The following is an 18,617-nucleotide window of genomic DNA, read 5'->3' as shown; positions in this document are numbered from 1 at the left end:
CACCCTGCCCCCCCTTCATCCACAGCAGCGCCCCCTCACCCCAGCACTGACCACCAGCCCCAGCAGAGGACCGAGCCGCCCCTGATCCCAGCAGCACTGAGCCCCCCGCAAAACCGTTCCAGGACAGGCACACAGCATGAAGCTTACCCACACAGTAAATGAAAGAACTCCCGTTTTTAACTATGAAGACACTGACCTTGCTCTGTGCAGGAGAGTCACCCATAGCGCGGGGTCCTGAGGTAGACGCTGCATCAGAAGCACATGCCGAGAAGCTGTAGGAAACGGCGTCTCCTCGTGCATTGTGGAATTAGACCACGCCCCCCCGACCACGCCCCTAACACGTGCCAGTAGTGACGTCATGCCCGGAAGGAGCCTGTACACTCTAGCATCTACCCTCATTGATTCCTTTCAGAAGGTAAGAGCGGGGACGGTTGTAGTTAGCATTGCTGAGCTGTGCTGGGACTGGCAGAAATACTTAGGCCATGTGCGCACGTTACGTTCAATTCCGCAGCGTGTGTCACTGCCTGTGCGTCTCAGAACGCAGCCGAAAAAGCTGCGTTCTGAGACGCATTCGGCAGAACGCAACGTGCGCACTTTCCTGGAGAATTCATGCGTTCTGGATGCTTTCTCTGCCAGACAGAGTGGGAAAAGCATCCAGAATGCAGATTTTTCTCAGTACGCACCAACTCTGCTCTGCAGCATCCCCATAGACTTGCAGCAGAGCCGAGTGGGTCCCGCTCTGTCATGGCTGGCTGCGGACAGTGCCGCGCGATCAGAATGAACTCGGATGAACTTCACCCGACTTCATAGTGATCGCGCGGCTCTGTGTGTGTGCCGCGGCTTGATTTGCGGTCACACGTGAAGGACTTACCTATGATCGCAAATCCCCTGAGCGACTGCAGTGAGCCGCGCTTTCACTCAGGTTACTCGCGGCCACAGCTGCAGAACTCCACCTGAGAGCGGTGGCCGTGAGTAACCTCAGTGACAGCTCAGCTGATCGTGCGACTCACTTCAGTTGCTGCATGGAGCTCACAGGAGCGGTCCTTGTTCTACTGCCGCTCCTGTCAGCTTCCAATGTAGCAGAGCTGGAAGCGTCGGGGGACCTTGTGTGGATTACGTCAGACCTGGAGGTGTTTTTGAGGTATTAATAAAGTGGTGAAAGAGGATTTTTTTTTTGTCTTTCATTACAAATAAAGGATTTTTTGAATGTTTTTTTTTTTCTTTCTTTAACTTACAGGTTAATCATGGAAGGTATCTCAGGGAGACGCCTGCCATGATTAACCTAGGACTTAGTGGCAGCTACCCCAATTGCCACCGCACCAGGGCAATTCCGGTAGCGTTTCGGGACTGTCGCATCTAATGGATGCGGATATTCCAGGCGGCTGGTGGCTGATATTGTTAGGCTGGGGGGCTCCCCATAACGTCGAGCTCCCCATCCTGAGAATACTAGCCTTCAGCCGTGTGGCTTTACTCTGGCTGGTATCCAAATGGGGGGTGACCACACGCATTTTTTTTTTTTTAATTATTTATATATTTTTTTGACTGCTCGATATAGACGCCCACCGGCGGCTTGGTTGCAGTGAGACAGTGTCGCGGGCGGGGAGGAGGGTGTCAGCGCACCGCGCTCACCCCTTCTGCTCGGGTCCGGCAGCTGCTCCTGGTGGCTCGAGCTGTGGGCCGGATCCCGGGGTTTCTCGAGCGACACTCCTCGCCCGTGAGTGAAAGGGGGTGTTTGTTGGGTGATGGGATTGTTATAGTTCGTGACGCCACCCACGGTTGTGGTGATTTCACCACCGCTGCTCAGTGTGGGGGTCCCGGGGATGGTGATGCGGAGCAGCCAGGTGTTGTGTTGCCCCTCCGTGGGTAGGGGTTGGTGATCCCGGGGCCCGGTGACGAGATGTGAAGTGTAGGGCCTGGAGGGCGCAGGGACGCGGGGGCAGCGCTGTGCCTTGCGGCACTATGGTACTCACTCAGCCTGACACACGGACACAGTTTGTACGGTAAACCAACGGCTGGTAGGACGGTCCCACAGACGGCTGCACCTGCACTCCCGGTAGGTGACGGTGACGTTTCTCTTCCTTGCACCTATGTTGTCTGATGGTAGCGGTGGATTCCCTCCGGTTACCCGCTCCCCGACTGCAATCTGGGCCGGAGGAGCTCTACACTTTGCCCGCAGGCGCTGGCCCTGGGGAAACTGGTGTCCTGGCGGTGGCGGTGTCTCCCCGGTAATGGTCGGGCTGTTGCCGTCAATCGGGACTTGGTTGCTGGGGAATCTGCGTCCCCGTCACTGACGGATTTGGCAAATTTGGCGACTCCTAGCCTTGCCGGGGTCCGAGAGGCCCCTGCCCTGGTGCTGACTGTCCTTCGGAACACTGCTCCAGACCACCGGGCACACAGCCAACGGGGTCCTTCCAGGAACTTCCAAACGGTCCCCCTCCAAACAGTCACCGCCGTCGCTGACCTTGCTGTTCTGGCCCTACACAAAGCTGGGCTCTCAGGCTTCCTTTCCTTCGGTCACTTTGCTTACTCTTCTCCTTTACTACTTTCCTTCCTTCACTTTCACTTAGTTGTTTACTTTTGCCCTGTCTAGACTACTCCTCCACTCCTTCCACTTCCTCCTCCCTGACAGTTCTGCACTCAAGCTCGTCCCTGAGCTATCTGCCTGGTTACTTCCTGCCTCCAGAGTTGTGAGCTCCTCGGTGGGCGGAGCCAACCGCCTGGCCCACCCCCTGGTGTGCATCATCAACCTCTGGAGGAAGGCAACAAGGATTTGTAGGTTAGCAGATGTGCCTACCTGGAGTGTGGGGTGTGGTGGTGTTGTGACCTGTGCCCCCTGGCTTGCCCAGGGCGACACATTCCCCCTTAGCAAAATGCAGACCGTCCGCGGGCTGCCGTCCTACACCGGTTTTATTTTTCTGTAAAAGGGGATAACAAGGGTTAATCCACATCAATAACATTTTTAATCAAAAACTCTTCCCAAGACGGGAGGCACATTTACTTAAACGTTGCAACGGTTTACGGTTACGGTTTCCGCTCTCTCCCACCCAAGCAACCTGGCCCTGATGCTGCCCCTAAAACCCAGGCAGCACCCCTTGACCCACAGTCCAGCACAAGTTACCCGAGCGGGATCTGTCCTTCCCCTCCAGAGGGTGGCCACCGGTTCCTTTGGTGGCTGGGCCCTGGCCTGCTCTGCTCAAGGCCCTCCCTCCAACCTGCCTCTCCGGAGGCGGCATTGCGGAAACGGTAACGGTACCCAACATATTTACAAGCCACTTAACGTTTGTGGTTGCCCTGCAGAGTTCACGGGCTTGTCCATGGATAGTTCCCATGCATTTTAAACGGTCCCCACGGGGACAACGGTGCCGGCTCCAGCCGGTTGCAATCACACGGTGAATCAGGTGAAGTACTCGGTCATTTTCATTTTCATCATTTCCAACTTTCAACTTTTTCAAACAAACACACAACACTCTTTTACATTTGCGGACCCCTTTCATTCATAGAACGGTCTCCCTGTACCTAAGTGGGGGTCTACCTAGGTTGGAACGGGTGGACCTTCGGGGCCCGGTGTCAGTGGTACTAGACAGTGGGGTAGAGGGAACAATCAGTTCCCCCTCCCGGCTATAGTGTGGAGCAGGCGGAGGTGCAGGGGGGCTGGGTACAGGTTCATCCCTGGGCACTGGCACGGGTTCTGGCTCACGGTTAACCGCTTCCACTACTTCTTCATCCACGGGTTGTGGGAACAGTATCACTGGAAGTATCACCGCGCCGTTCTGTGTAGGCCAGTTTGCTGGGAAGTCACCCATTACAGTGTGGATTACCTCTGCTGCCTTTTCCACTGGTGGAGAAACCGGTACTTCAGCTTCTGCTTTCAATACTGGGGGGCATTTTTTTAGATGGTCCCGAGAAACTGTGGCCAGGGTGCCCCCTTGGTCACGACTGATCTGGTAGGTTTTCCCATTGTCCCACTCGGTGGGTTGTACGACGTAAGGGACTTGCTCCCACTGGTCATCCAGTTTGTGGGCTTTTCTCTTCCGTTTCAGCACCACATCTGGCTGGAAAGGACTTGCAGGCGCCTTCTGGTTGAACCGGTGCTCTTGCTGTTCTCGACTTCGACTGAGGTTTTTCTCTACATACTCCTGGATTTGCCGGTACTGGGCCCTCCTCCGACTCTCCCACTCTGCCGTCGAAGGGAGTGCTTCCGGAGCTTCCAACCCCATCTCCAGATCCACCGGCAGGCGGCCAGGCCGAGCCCTCATCAGATACGCTGGGGTGCACTTTGTCGAGCTGGTTGGGATATTATTGTACATGTCGACCAAGTCGGGTAACTTTTCCGGCCACATGTTCCGTTCTTCCAGCGGTAGCGTCTTGAGGAGCCCCAGGACCAAGTGATTCATTTTCTCGCACATGCCGTTGGTTTGGGCGTGGTACGGAGTGGTCCGGATCTTCTTGCAGCCGTACAACTGGCAGAATTCGTGAAACACCTCTGCTTCAAAAGCCGGGCCTTGGTCAGTCAGCACCTTCTCGGGGTACCCATGAGGTCGGCAGAAATAAGCCTGGAACGCACGAGCAGCAGTTCGACCAGTCAGGTCCTTGACGGGGACTACCACCATAAATCTTGAGTAGTGGTCTACCATGGTCAATGCGTAGGTGTACCCACTTCGGCTAGGGGTGAGCTTAACATGGTCCAGGGCGACCAGTTCCAGCGGCTGATGGGTGACGATGGGATGTAACGGTGCCCTCTGGCTAGTCTCGTCCTTTCTCCTCAGCGTACAAGGACCGCACTCTCGGCACCAGGCTTCCACCGATTCACGCATCCCACTCCAATAGAACCGCTCCCTCAACAGCATCTCCAGCTTCTTCCACCCGAAGTGGCCAGCACCATCATGGTATGCCCGCAGTACAGTAGCGACATCAGCCTGAGGAACGATCAACTGGCATATTTTCTCATGGGTCTTCGGATTGATCAGCTCACGGTACAGCCTCCCTTGGTGTAGGTAAAGCCGTTTCCGTTCTTTCCATAAGCGTTGGGCTTCAGCTGGAGCGCTAGGGTCCATTCCCATGGCGCCTTGTTCCACCAGAGTCTTGACAAGGCGGACAGCCGGCGCTTGGTCCTGGGCGTCCTGCCACTCTTGACTGGGCCGCGGGTCCAGATCCACCCTTTGCTGACACACCTGTACCCTCTCAGTAGGCGGCTGGTGAAACGCAGGCAGCTCAATCTCCTCGAGGTCGTCGTCCTCACACCCCTCTTCTGACAAATGGGGCATCCGGGAGAGTGCATCTGCATTGATGTTGACACGACCAGCTCGGTACTTTATGGTGAAATCATAGTTGGCTAACCGGGCTACCCACCGCTGCTCCAGCGCGCCCAACTTGGCCGTGTTCAGGTGAGTTAACGGATTGTTGTCCGTAAACGCGGTGAATTTTGCTGCCGCCAGGTAGTGGCGGAACCGCTCTGTGATAGCCCACACCAACGCCAATAGCTCGAGCTTGAAGGAGCTATAGTTCTTCTCAGGGTTCCTTTCGGTCGGCCGGAGTTTTCGGCTGGCGTAGGCAATCACCTTCTCCTTTCCATCCTGGACCTGGGACAAGACCGCTCCTAGCCCCACGTTACTGGCGTCCGTGTGGAGAATGAACGGGCGCCCATAGTCAGGGTACGCCAAGACCTCTTCTCCGGTCAAGGCCGCCTTCAACTGGCCAAAGGACTCCTCATGCTTGTCCTCCCACAACAGTGGGGCTCCAATGGGTCTACCACCTTTGGTCTGTCCCACGAGGAGATCTTGCATGGGGGCAGCCATCTTCGTGTACCCCTTTATAAAACGCCGATAGTACCCTACCAGACCCAGGAACTGCCTTACTTCCCTCACTGTGGTTGGTCTCGGCCAGCCCTGGATGGCAGTGATCTTCTCAGGGTCGGGGGCAACACCATCCGCACTCACCACATGTCCTAGATACTGCACCCTGGGTTTCAGCAGATGGCACTTCGAGGGCTTCAACTTCATCCCGAACTTGGCAAGGGACGCGAACACCTCGGCCAGGTGCTCCAGATGGGCTTCATACGTCTGGGAATAAACAATCACATCATCCAAATACAGCAGGACGGTCTCGAAGTTTAAATGTCCCAAACAGCACTCCATCAACCGTTGGAAGGTCCCGGGGGCATTGCACAGCCCAAACGGCATGCTATTGAATTCGCAGAGCCCCATCGGGGTGGTGAAGGCGGTCTTCTCCCGGTCCTCTGGGGCCACGGCCACTTGCCAGTATCCGCTGGTGAGGTCAAGGGTCGAGAAGTAGTTTGCGGTTCTCAGTGCAGCCAAAGACTCTTCAATTCGAGGTAAGGGATAGGCATCTTTATGGGTTATCTGGTTGATCTTCCGGTAGTCCACACACATCCGCATGGTACCATCCTTCTTCTTGACCAGTACCAACGGAGCGGCCCAGGGACTACAGCTGTCCCGAATAACCCCTGCCTCCTTCATATTTCTCAACATATCTTTGGCACACTGGTAATGTGCAGGGGGAATAGGTCTATACCTCTCTTTGATAGGGGGATGTTCACCTGTGGGAATGTGGTGTTGAACCCCCTTGATCCGCCCAAAGTCTAGGGGGTGCTTACTGAAAACCTGTTCGTACTCCTGCACCACCCTGTGTACCCCGGCCCTGTGATGTGTAGGGGTATCATCAGTGCCTACATGTAGCTGTTGGTGCCACTCCTTTGTGTCCCCCTGGGATGGGGAAGTGCTGGGGTTAGGTGGGAGTGTGGATGGGCTGGCTTCCTGGATAGTGTGAGGGTCCAGGGTGAGCAGCTTGGCAATGGTGGCATACCGGGGGAGCCTGACTTCCTCCTCCCCACAGTTCAACACTCTCACGGGCACTCTCCCTTTCTTCACATCTACCACCCCTCGGGCGGCCACTACAGTGGGCCAGTGCTCGGAGGGCATGGGCTCCATCATCGCAGGGTAGTCACGCCCCTGAGGCCCTACTGCTGCCCTACACCAGATCATCATCTCACTCCTAGGGGGCACAGTCAACGGAGCAACATCCATCACTCTCACTCCACCAATCTCCCCTCCTGTTGAGCTTACATGCTGGCGGTACATCAGGGCGCGGATCTCACGCTGCACAGCCCTCTGCCGGCTCCCCGCCGCTGTGGTGGCTAGCTGTTGCAATAGGTTCAACACATCAGCCATGCAGTGTTCCATCACATTGGTTCCCAGCACTATTTTCGGGTTATGATCACTGGGTTCATTCATGATCACAATCATACCCTGCTGTTGCAGTTCAGCTTGCCCCACTGTCATAGCCACTTGTTTATACCCCACCTGGGTCAATGGAAGTCCATTAGCGGCAATCAAATTTATACTATTGTCTGGAGGCGCCAGCTCGTCTGTGGCCCAATACTGCCGATACAACGTGTACGGTATGGTGGTTACCTGTGATCCAGTGTCCAAGAGAGCCATCACCGGTATGCCGTCCACAGCCACGGGGATGATAGGGCGGGCCCCGACATATCGGTCTCGCCAGTCCGGGGGGCCACGGTGTTCTACTCCTGAGGATTGGCCCGGGGCCCCAGGGGTTGCTCGTTTAACGGGCACTGTCGGTAAATATGGCCCGGCTTACGGCACTTGTAGCAGATTGGGGGTCTGCTCCGCGGGTTGTTAGCGCTTCTCCGCTGCATCCAGGGAACATCTTCGGGACTGTCAGCAAGCTGTATCTGCGCTGGAGGCTGAGATCTGGTCAGAGGTTGTAGCGCAGCAAGGATCTTGGCAAGGTCTCCGTCCAGGCGGCGGACCTGGGCTGCCAGTTCTTCCACGGTGCTGCTCGGGGCTGCAGGTATTAAGGAGGTTGGTTTGGCAGAGGCCGCCGCAACGGGAGCTGTCTCGACGGGCCACGGGACGGGTTCCAGGACCTCAGCAGCTGGGGGCTGTAGTGCCTTGATAGCCCGCTCCTTTAACACAGCAAAGTCCACATCAGGGTGTTCCAGGGCCCACAGCCGGAGTTGTTTACGATCCTCAGGGGACCTCATCCCCTGCGCAAATTGCTCCACTAACATCTTGTTGCTATCCGCCTCATTAATAGAGTTCACCCGCTTCAGCGTGCGGAGGGCGGTCTGCAGACGTAGAGCATAGTCCCGAATGCTATCCCCAGCTCGTTGCCGGCACTGGTAAAACTGCATCCTCAGCTCAGCTTCAGTCCGGGTCTCGAAGGCAGTCTGTAGCTTCTCGAAGATGGTGGCTACAGAGAGCCGGTCCCCCTCGGTCCAGGTCTCCGCTTCCTGCTCCGCCGCACCGGTTAGCTGGCCTAGCACTATCGCTGCTCGTTGCTTATCGGTCAGGGGGTACAACTCCAGCAACGGGTTAAGCTTTTTCCGGAAGGCCTGTAGGGCATCCGGTTTCCCGTCATACTGCGGTAGCCAGGCAGCTCCGGGCGCATAGGGCAAGGAAAACGGCATGACCGGAGCAAGCGCGGGGGCCGCGGCACCTCCCGCCGGTACGACCGGGACCTGGGCAGGCCCATTCCCATCCGCGGGTGCCGCTGCGGCTGCGACCACCGCTCCTCCAGCGGCTCCGTCGGGCGCAGACATCTTGTTTCCGTCCCCCTTAGCTCTTTCCGGCCCCTCCTCTCTCGGGGCGGGGTTTTGGCCTTCGCGCCTCTACTGCTCGAGAAGACGCTCGAGCGGGAACTTTTCGCGCCAAAGATGGCGGCTTCTGACATTTTTCTGCCGGATGCCTCCGGCGGTAACAAGGCGCACCTCTACCTGACGGCAGAGCGGTAAGATCCTGTTCGTGACGCCAAGTTGTCGCGGGCGGGGAGGAGGGTGTCAGCGCACCGCGCTCACCCCTTCTGCTCGGGTCCGGCAGCTGCTCCTGGTGGCTCGAGCTGTGGGCCGGATCCCGGGGTTTCTCGAGCGACACTCCTCGCCCGTGAGTGAAAGGGGGTGTTTGTTGGGTGATGGGATTGTTATAGTTCGTGACGCCACCCACGGTTGTGGTGATTTCACCACCGCTGCTCAGTGTGGGGGTCCCGGGGATGGTGATGCGGAGCAGCCAGGTGTTGTGTTGCCCCTCCGTGGGTAGGGGTTGGTGATCCCGGGGCCCGGTGATGAGATGTGAAGTGTAGGGCCTGGAGGGCGCAGGGACGCGGGGGCAGCGCTGTGCCTTGCGGCACTATGGTACTCACTCAGCCTGACACACGGACACAGTTTGTACGGTAAACCAACGGCTGGTAGGACGGTCCCACAGACGGCTGCACCTGCACTCCCGGTAGGTGACTGTGACGTTTCTCTTCCTTGCACCTATGTTGTCTGATGGTAGCGGTGGATTCCCTCCGGTTACCCGCTCCCCGACTGCAATCTGGGCCGGAGGAGCTCTACACTTTGCCCGCAGGCGCTGGCCCTGGGGAAACTGGTGCCCTGGCGGTGGCGGTGTCTCCCCGGTAATGGTCGGGCTGTTGCCGTCAATCGGGACTTGGTTGCTGGGGAATCTGCGTCCCCGTCACTGACGGATTTGGCAAATTTGGCGACTCCTAGCCTTGCCGGGGTCCGAGAGGCCCCTGCCCTGGTGCTGACTGTCCTTCGGAACACTGCTCCAGACCACCGGGCACACAGCCAACGGGGTCCTTCCAGGAACTTCCAAACGGTCCCCCTCCAAACAGTCACCGCCGTCGCTGACCTTGCTGTTCTGGCCCTACACAAAGCTGGGCTCTCAGGCTTCCTTTCCTTCGGTCACTTTGCTTACTCTTCTCCTTTACTACTTTCCTTCCTTCACTTTCACTTAGTTGTTTACTTTTGCCCTGTCTAGACTACTCCTCCACTCCTTCCACTTCCTCCTCCCTGACAGTTCTGCACTCAAGCTCGTCCCTGAGCTATCTGCCTGGTTACTTCCTGCCTCCAGAGTTGTGAGCTCCTCGGTGGGCGGAGCCAACCGCCTGGCCCACCCCCTGGTGTGCATCATCAACCTCTGGAGGAAGGCAACAAGGATTTGTAGGTTAGCAGATGTGCCTACCTGGAGTGTGGGGTGTGGTGGTGTTGTGACCTGTGCCCCCTGGCTTGCCCAGGGCGACACATTCCCCCTTAGCAAAATGCAGACCGTCCGCGGGCTGCCGTCCTACACCGGTTTTATTTTTCTGTAAAAGGGGATAACAAGGGTTAATCCACATCAATAACATTTTTAATCAAAAACTCTTCCCAAGACGGGAGGCACATTTACTTAAACGTTGCAACGGTTTACGGTTACGGTTTCCGCTCTCTCCCACCCAAGCAACCTGGCCCTGATGCTGCCCCTAAAACCCAGGCAGCACCCCTTGACCCACAGTCCAGCACAAGTTACCCGAGCGGGATCTGTCCTTCCCCTCCAGAGGGTGGCCACCGGTTCCTTTGGTGGCTGGGCCCTGGCCTGCTCTGCTCAAGGCCCTCCCTCCAACCTGCCTCTCCGGAGGCGGCATTGCGGAAACGGTAACGGTACCCAACATATTTACAAGCCACTTAACGTTTGTGGTTGCCCTGCAGAGTTCACGGGCTTGTCCATGGATAGTTCCCATGCATTTTAAACGGTCCCCACGGGGACAACGGTGCCGGCTCCAGCCGGTTGCAATCACACGGTGAATCAGGTGAAGTACTCGGTCATTTTCATTTTCATCATTTCCAACTTTCAACTTTTTCAAACAAACACACAACACTCTTTTACATTTGCGGACCCCTTTCATTCATAGAACGGTCTCCCTGTACCTAAGTGGGGGTCTACCTAGGTTGGAACGGGTGGACCTTCGGGGCCCGGTGTCAGTGGTACTAGACAGTGGGGTAGAGGGAACAATCAGTTCCCCCTCCCGGCTATAGTGTGGAGCAGGCGGAGGTGCAGGGGGGCTGGGTACAGGTTCATCCCTGGGCACTGGCACGGGTTCTGGCTCACGGTTAACCGCTTCCACTACTTCTTCATCCACGGGTTGTGGGAACAGTATCACTGGAAGTATCACCGCGCCGTTCTGTGTAGGCCAGTTTGCTGGGAAGTCACCCATTACAGTGTGGATTACCTCTGCTGCCTTTTCCACTGGTGGAGAAACCGGTACTTCAGCTTCTGCTTTCAATACTGGGGGGCATTTTTTTAGATGGTCCCGAGAAACTGTGGCCAGGGTGCCCCCTTGGTCACGACTGATCTGGTAGGTTTTCCCATTGTCCCACTCGGTGGGTTGTACGACGTAAGGGACTTGCTCCCACTGGTCATCCAGTTTGTGGGCTTTTCTCTTCCGTTTCAGCACCACATCTGGCTGGAAAGGACTTGCAGGCGCCTTCTGGTTGAACCGGTGCTCTTGCTGTTCTCGACTTCGACTGAGGTTTTTCTCTACATACTCCTGGATTTGCCGGTACTGGGCCCTCCTCCGACTCTCCCACTCTGCCGTCGAAGGGAGTGCTTCCGGAGCTTCCAACCCCATCTCCAGATCCACCGGCAGGCGGCCAGGCCGAGCCCTCATCAGATACGCTGGGGTGCACTTTGTCGAGCTGGTTGGGATATTATTGTACATGTCGACCAAGTCGGGTAACTTTTCCGGCCACATGTTCCGTTCTTCCAGCGGTAGCGTCTTGAGGAGCCCCAGGACCAAGTGATTCATTTTCTCGCACATGCCGTTGGTTTGGGCGTGGTACGGAGTGGTCCGGATCTTCTTGCAGCCGTACAACTGGCAGAATTCGTGAAACACCTCTGCTTCAAAAGCCGGGCCTTGGTCAGTCAGCACCTTCTCGGGGTACCCATGAGGTCGGCAGAAATAAGCCTGGAACGCACGAGCAGCAGTTCGACCAGTCAGGTCCTTGACGGGGACTACCACCATAAATCTTGAGTAGTGGTCTACCATGGTCAATGCGTAGGTGTACCCACTTCGGCTAGGGGTGAGCTTAACATGGTCCAGGGCGACCAGTTCCAGCGGCTGATGGGTGACGATGGGATGTAACGGTGCCCTCTGGCTAGTCTCGTCCTTTCTCCTCAGCGTACAAGGACCGCACTCTCGGCACCAGGCTTCCACCGATTCACGCATCCCACTCCAATAGAACCGCTCCCTCAACAGCATCTCCAGCTTCTTCCACCCGAAGTGGCCAGCACCATCATGGTATGCCCGCAGTACAGTAGCGACATCAGCCTGAGGAACGATCAACTGGCATATTTTCTCATGGGTCTTCGGATTGATCAGCTCACGGTACAGCCTCCCTTGGTGTAGGTAAAGCCGTTTCCGTTCTTTCCATAAGCGTTGGGCTTCAGCTGGAGCGCTAGGGTCCATTCCCATGGCGCCTTGTTCCACCAGAGTCTTGACAAGGCGGACAGCCGGCGCTTGGTCCTGGGCGTCCTGCCACTCTTGACTGGGCCGCGGGTCCAGATCCACCCTTTGCTGACACACCTGTACCCTCTCAGTAGGCGGCTGGTGAAACGCAGGCAGCTCAATCTCCTCGAGGTCGTCGTCCTCACACCCCTCTTCTGACAAATGGGGCATCCGGGAGAGTGCATCTGCATTGATGTTGACACGACCAGCTCGGTACTTTATGGTGAAATCATAGTTGGCTAACCGGGCTACCCACCGCTGCTCCAGCGCGCCCAACTTGGCCGTGTTCAGGTGAGTTAACGGATTGTTGTCCGTAAACGCGGTGAATTTTGCTGCCGCCAGGTAGTGGCGGAACCGCTCTGTGATAGCCCACACCAACGCCAATAGCTCGAGCTTGAAGGAGCTATAGTTCTTCTCAGGGTTCCTTTCGGTCGGCCGGAGTTTTCGGCTGGCGTAGGCAATCACCTTCTCCTTTCCATCCTGGACCTGGGACAAGACCGCTCCTAGCCCCACGTTACTGGCGTCCGTGTGGAGAATGAACGGGCGCCCATAGTCAGGGTACGCCAAGACCTCTTCTCCGGTCAAGGCCGCCTTCAACTGGCCAAAGGACTCCTCATGCTTGTCCTCCCACAACAGTGGGGCTCCAATGGGTCTACCACCTTTGGTCTGTCCCACGAGGAGATCTTGCATGGGGGCAGCCATCTTCGTGTACCCCTTTATAAAACGCCGATAGTACCCTACCAGACCCAGGAACTGCCTTACTTCCCTCACTGTGGTTGGTCTCGGCCAGCCCTGGATGGCAGTGATCTTCTCAGGGTCGGGGGCAACACCATCCGCACTCACCACATGTCCTAGATACTGCACCCTGGGTTTCAGCAGATGGCACTTCGAGGGCTTCAACTTCATCCCGAACTTGGCAAGGGACGCGAACACCTCGGCCAGGTGCTCCAGATGGGCTTCATACGTCTGGGAATAAACAATCACATCATCCAAATACAGCAGGACGGTCTCGAAGTTTAAATGTCCCAAACAGCACTCCATCAACCGTTGGAAGGTCCCGGGGGCATTGCACAGCCCAAACGGCATGCTATTGAATTCGCAGAGCCCCATCGGGGTGGTGAAGGCGGTCTTCTCCCGGTCCTCTGGGGCCACGGCCACTTGCCAGTATCCGCTGGTGAGGTCAAGGGTCGAGAAGTAGTTTGCGGTTCTCAGTGCAGCCAAAGACTCTTCAATTCGAGGTAAGGGATAGGCATCTTTATGGGTTATCTGGTTGATCTTCCGGTAGTCCACACACATCCGCATGGTACCATCCTTCTTCTTGACCAGTACCAACGGAGCGGCCCAGGGACTACAGCTGTCCCGAATAACCCCTGCCTCCTTCATATTTCTCAACATATCTTTGGCACACTGGTAATGTGCAGGGGGAATAGGTCTATACCTCTCTTTGATAGGGGGATGTTCACCTGTGGGAATGTGGTGTTGAACCCCCTTGATCCGCCCAAAGTCTAGGGGGTGCTTACTGAAAACCTGTTCGTACTCCTGCACCACCCTGTGTACCCCGGCCCTGTGATGTGTAGGGGTATCATCAGTGCCTACATGTAGCTGTTGGTGCCACTCCTTTGTGTCCCCCTGGGATGGGGAAGTGCTGGGGTTAGGTGGGAGTGTGGATGGGCTGGCTTCCTGGATAGTGTGAGGGTCCAGGGTGAGCAGCTTGGCAATGGTGGCATACCGGGGGAGCCTGACTTCCTCCTCCCCACAGTTCAACACTCTCACGGGCACTCTCCCTTTCTTCACATCTACCACCCCTCGGGCGGCCACTACAGTGGGCCAGTGCTCGGAGGGCATGGGCTCCATCATCGCAGGGTAGTCACGCCCCTGAGGCCCTACTGCTGCCCTACACCAGATCATCATCTCACTCCTAGGGGGCACAGTCAACGGAGCAACATCCATCACTCTCACTCCACCAATCTCCCCTCCTGTTGAGCTTACATGCTGGCGGTACATCAGGGCGCGGATCTCACGCTGCACAGCCCTCTGCCGGCTCCCCGCCGCTGTGGTGGCTAGCTGTTGCAATAGGTTCAACACATCAGCCATGCAGTGTTCCATCACATTGGTTCCCAGCACTATTTTCGGGTTATGATCACTGGGTTCATTCATGATCACAATCATACCCTGCTGTTGCAGTTCAGCTTGCCCCACTGTCATAGCCACTTGTTTATACCCCACCTGGGTCAATGGAAGTCCATTAGCGGCAATCAAATTTATACTATTGTCTGGAGGCGCCAGCTCGTCTGTGGCCCAATACTGCCGATACAACGTGTACGGTATGGTGGTTACCTGTGATCCAGTGTCCAAGAGAGCCATCACCGGTATGCCGTCCACAGCCACGGGGATGATAGGGCGGGCCCCGACATATCGGTCTCGCCAGTCCGGGGGGCCACGGTGTTCTACTCCTGAGGATTGGCCCGGGGCCCCAGGGGTTGCTCGTTTAACGGGCACTGTCGGTAAATATGGCCCGGCTTACGGCACTTGTAGCAGATTGGGGGTCTGCTCCGCGGGTTGTTAGCGCTTCTCCGCTGCATCCAGGGAACATCTTCGGGACTGTCAGCAAGCTGTATCTGCGCTGGAGGCTGAGATCTGGTCAGAGGTTGTAGCGCAGCAAGGATCTTGGCAAGGTCTCCGTCCAGGCGGCGGACCTGGGCTGCCAGTTCTTCCACGGTGCTGCTCGGGGCTGCAGGTATTAAGGAGGTTGGTTTGGCAGAGGCCGCCGCAACGGGAGCTGTCTCGACGGGCCACGGGACGGGTTCCAGGACCTCAGCAGCTGGGGGCTGTAGTGCCTTGATAGCCCGCTCCTTTAACACAGCAAAGTCCACATCAGGGTGTTCCAGGGCCCACAGCCGGAGTTGTTTACGATCCTCAGGGGACCTCATCCCCTGCGCAAATTGCTCCACTAACATCTTGTTGCTATCCGCCTCATTAATAGAGTTCACCCGCTTCAGCGTGCGGAGGGCGGTCTGCAGACGTAGAGCATAGTCCCGAATGCTATCCCCAGCTCGTTGCCGGCACTGGTAAAACTGCATCCTCAGCTCAGCTTCAGTCCGGGTCTCGAAGGCAGTCTGTAGCTTCTCGAAGATGGTGGCTACAGAGAGCCGGTCCCCCTCGGTCCAGGTCTCCGCTTCCTGCTCCGCCGCACCGGTTAGCTGGCCTAGCACTATCGCTGCTCGTTGCTTATCGGTCAGGGGGTACAACTCCAGCAACGGGTTAAGCTTTTTCCGGAAGGCCTGTAGGGCATCCGGTTTCCCGTCATACTGCGGTAGCCAGGCAGCTCCGGGCGCATAGGGCAAGGAAAACGGCATGACCGGAGCAAGCGCGGGGGCCGCGGCACCTCCCGCCGGTACGACCGGGACCTGGGCAGGCCCATTCCCATCCGCGGGTGCCGCTGCGGCTGCGACCACCGCTCCTCCAGCGGCTCCGTCGGGCGCAGACATCTTGTTTCCGTCCCCCTTAGCTCTTTCCGGCCCCTCCTCTCTCGGGGCGGGGTTTTGGCCTTCGCGCCTCTACTGCTCGAGAAGACGCTCGAGCGGGAACTTTTCGCGCCAAAGATGGCGGCTTCTGACATTTTTCTGCCGGATGCCTCCGGCGGTAACAAGGCGCACCTCTACCTGACGGCAGAGCGGTAAGATCCTGTTCGTGACGCCAAGTTGTCGCGGGCGGGGAGGAGGGTGTCAGCGCACCGCGCTCACCCCTTCTGCTCGGGTCCGGCAGCTGCTCCTGGTGGCTCGAGCTGTGGGCCGGATCCCGGGGTTTCTCGAGCGACACTCCTCGCCCGTGAGTGAAAGGGGGTGTTTGTTGGGTGATGGGATTGTTATAGTTCGTGACGCCACCCACGGTTGTGGTGATTTCACCACCGCTGCTCAGTGTGGGGGTCCCGGGGATGGTGATGCGGAGCAGCCAGGTGTTGTGTTGCCCCTCCGTGGGTAGGGGTTGGTGATCCCGGGGCCCGGTGATGAGATGTGAAGTGTAGGGCCTGGAGGGCGCAGGGACGCGGGGGCAGCGCTGTGCCTTGCGGCACTATGGTACTCACTCAGCCTGACACACGGACACAGTTTGTACGGTAAACCAACGGCTGGTAGGACGGTCCCACAGACGGCTGCACCTGCACTCCCGGTAGGTGACTGTGACGTTTCTCTTCCTTGCACCTATGTTGTCTGATGGTAGCGGTGGATTCCCTCCGGTTACCCGCTCCCCGACTGCAATCTGGGCCGGAGGAGCTCTACACTTTGCCCGCAGGCGCTGGCCCTGGGGAAACTGGTGCCCTGGCGGTGGCGGTGTCTCCCCGGTAATGGTCGGGCTGTTGCCGTCAATCGGGACTTGGTTGCTGGGGAATCTGCGTCCCCGTCACTGACGGATTTGGCAAATTTGGCGACTCCTAGCCTTGCCGGGGTCCGAGAGGCCCCTGCCCTGGTGCTGACTGTCCTTCGGAACACTGCTCCAGACCACCGGGCACACAGCCAACGGGGTCCTTCCAGGAACTTCCAAACGGTCCCCCTCCAAACAGTCACCGCCGTCGCTGACCTTGCTGTTCTGGCCCTACACAAAGCTGGGCTCTCAGGCTTCCTTTCCTTCGGTCACTTTGCTTACTCTTCTCCTTTACTACTTTCCTTCCTTCACTTTCACTTAGTTGTTTACTTTTGCCCTGTCTAGACTACTCCTCCACTCCTTCCACTTCCTCCTCCCTGACAGTTCTGCACTCAAGCTCGTCCCTGAGCTATCTGCCTGGTTACTTCCTGCCTCCAGAGTTGTGAGCTCCTCGGTGGGCGGAGCCAACCGCCTGGCCCACCCCCTGGTGTGCATCATCAACCTCTGGAGGAAGGCAACAAGGATTTGTAGGTTAGCAGATGTGCCTACCTGGAGTGTGGGGTGTGGTGGTGTTGTGACCTGTGTCCCCTGGCTTGCCCAGGGCGACACAACAGCTGTCACTCAGCGTGGGGGAATGTCTGACTGCAACCAATCATAGGCGCCGGTGGGCAGAGGAAGCAGGGAATACGCGATGGATTAATGAGCGGCCGGCATTTTCAAAAGAGGAGAAGCCGCCACAGTGTGACAGCTGTGCGGCGCCGCACCGCTGACCGTGGATCGGTGAGTATGAGAGAGGGGGTGGGAGGGAGAGACCGACAGAGAGAATACAGACCGAGAGGGAGAGATTGACTGACAGAGAGAGAAAGACGAAACAACTGCCTTTATTATGTCAAAAACACATGCAGATCGCTAGTAAAAAGCAAGTGAAACGGATTCTTTCTTGAAAAATATGCGTTTAGACATTTCTCATTGACTTCAATGTTTTAAAACACTGCCAAAATGGCAAAAACAATTGACATGTTGCTTCTTCAAACGCAGGGATTTTGACAAATTTTCCGCAACTAAAATGCAGCATTTGTAAATGCATCGTGCACACAAGAAAGCCCTATTTTCCATAGACTTTGCCTGGAAATCAAAACGCATGCAATTTTGCATTAAAACGCTGCAGTTCAAAACGCTGCTGAAACGCATGAAAAAAAGCAAAGTGCGCACATAGCCTTATGGAGAGAAGGATCATCTGGAGTGCTGTGATATCCAGTTCCGGCCACCTGGTGGCGCTAATTAGTTCCTCCAGCTGTGCACGGAGCTGAGGTCTAAGTACAATACACCGGCTAGTCATCTGTAATGTCCATGATTTCACCCAGGGAAACAGGAGCTTAAGGGTATGTGCGCACTAGGCGTTTTTGCCGCGTTTTTAGCGGCGTTTTTTACCGCGTTTTTGTGCTGAAAACGCAGTGACATTGCTTCTCCAGCAATGTCAATGGGTTTTCATAAGTGCTGTCCGCACACAGCGTTTTTTTTTAGCTGCGTTTTTGTGGTGACCACAAAAACGCAGCATGTCAATTATTTCTGCGTTTTCCACTGCGTTTTTCACTCATTGAATTCAATGAGATGTTAAAAACGCAATGAAAAACGCATATAGCCGCGTTTCTATGACTAAAAACGCAGCTATAAACGCAAGGGGTGGGCACTACAGTGACGTGTACAGGAAGAGGATTCCTTCTGTTGGTAAACACAGAAGCATGAATCCTCCCGGTACCGTCACTGCCGCTTCCACCTCCCGTCCTGTGCATGTCAGCTCCGTGCGGCGCCATGTCTGGGCGGGAGGTGGAGGCAGCGGCGAAAACCAAAGTGAACAGTAGAAAAAAAAAAAATGTCATATATACTCACCTGTCTGCAGGGTCCCGGTGCCATGCCCGCTCCCATCTCCTCCCGGTACCGCCGCTCCGGGTGTGTGC

The 18,617-nt window shown here is 56.7% G+C and overlaps 1 protein-coding gene across 2 annotated transcripts in view; it reads left to right on the top strand.

The window, feature by feature from the left end:
* Nucleotides 1–349: 349 nt before the first annotated feature.
* The window catches only part of TYW5 (tRNA-yW synthesizing protein 5), a 54,120-nt gene continuing 35,852 nt past the window's right edge, over nucleotides 350–18,617 (top strand). Inside the window, exon 1 of one of the 2 annotated variants that reach the window (XM_075317646.1) lies at nucleotides 350–415. The gene's annotated coding sequence lies outside the window, so the exon portion shown is untranslated. The remainder of the gene's footprint in view (nucleotides 416–18,617) is intronic. The other variant, XM_075317648.1, reaches the window with a different exon arrangement.

This window comes from Anomaloglossus baeobatrachus, chromosome 7, assembly GCF_048569485.1.
Source record: "Anomaloglossus baeobatrachus isolate aAnoBae1 chromosome 7, aAnoBae1.hap1, whole genome shotgun sequence".
Classification (NCBI taxonomy): Eukaryota; Metazoa; Chordata; class Amphibia; order Anura; family Aromobatidae; genus Anomaloglossus; species Anomaloglossus baeobatrachus.
The sequence above is the reverse complement of the archived record's forward strand: the minus strand, read 5'-3'. Positions and strand labels throughout refer to the sequence as shown.